This window comes from Heterodontus francisci, unplaced genomic scaffold, assembly GCF_036365525.1.
Source record: "Heterodontus francisci isolate sHetFra1 unplaced genomic scaffold, sHetFra1.hap1 HAP1_SCAFFOLD_172, whole genome shotgun sequence".
Taxonomy (NCBI): domain Eukaryota; kingdom Metazoa; phylum Chordata; class Chondrichthyes; order Heterodontiformes; family Heterodontidae; genus Heterodontus; species Heterodontus francisci.
Window position 1 is genome coordinate 3,689,173 of NW_027141631.1, and position 1,110 is coordinate 3,690,282.

Sequence of the window (1,110 nt, forward strand, 5' to 3'; positions counted from 1 at the left end):
ATTTCCTTCTCAGCTCAGGGTCAGTGCGGCTCAGTGGGACTTCTGGCTGTCTCCCGCTTCACAATCCATCAGTGCTGAGAAAGCAATGGGGAATATTACTCAGATGTTGTATTCTGTAAACTTTTGGAAAAAATTGAATTATGTATTTACTTCCAAAACATTCATTCTCAGTTCTGGGAAAAATACAGTATATGATCGACTGTATCAGGAAGTGGGAAAAGTTAAAATATGTTGTGACCAGTGGAGAAGTGGGATGAGAATAAATAGTGCCCTTCTCTGCTTTCAACTGCACAAGCCTTTCCAATCTGGCTCTGTAGCTTAGTTGGTTACAGCACCTATCTAGTAAACAGGAGATCCTGGGTTCAACTCCCAGCAGAGCCTTATTGCACATTTGCAGTGTGCTTTAGAAGCTTCCTGATCTTTCATTTACATTTCTGTCTTGTGAAATTTGACTTCGAATTCAAATTACATAATGAATTTCAGTCACAGGAGAAAACAGCCTTTGTGAAGGACGTGAGTTTGGAATGGCTGTTCCAAATTCAGTGCTGATACGCCAAAGGCAACTTCTTTGATAGAAGTTTGTTCACAGTGACATTCAACCTGGAAAACAGCTCGACATTAATCTCACTGAAGGAAAGTGTGACTGCGTTGTATGTTTCAGAGTGTTTGTGTCGTTATGTGTTGCTTTCAACCGTGACTGGGACATAACGCAAGTGGGAGGGTTGATCCGAGGTTTGGAATATTTGTCAGTCAGGAACAAGAAAAATCAAAGGAAGCAAATAAGAAAACCTATGTCTCATGTGGTTACCGACAGACGGTGAGAAAATATTAAACTTTGTTCTATTCAATACAGCTGTGTGAACTTTGACCTGTTCTACCTTTTTATAAACAGTATTTGAAGGGTCTCGGTAACAGTATTCAGTGTTGATGAGAGTGGGGTCTGGGTGAGCATCTGCTGAGTGTGACAGGGTCAGGACTGGATGCAGGAAGTTCTCTGACAGTCTCTCTCGCTCTCTCTCTCTCTCTCTCTGATGGGTTGAGTTGATTTTCAACTGGCAGCTGTTGGTGTTTCAATAAATGAAAGAAGTTCCCTCCACCCAATTTTTTTGA

General features: G+C 41.4%; 1 non-coding gene across 1 annotated transcript; it reads left to right on the forward strand.

Moving 5' to 3' along the window:
• The first annotated feature begins 307 nt into the window (after nucleotides 1-307).
• On the forward strand, nucleotides 308-381 carry trnat-agu (transfer RNA threonine (anticodon AGU)). Its single transcript has one exon. It is a non-coding gene; the product is annotated as a tRNA-Thr (tRNA).
• Nucleotides 382-1,110: the final 729 nt, after the last annotated feature.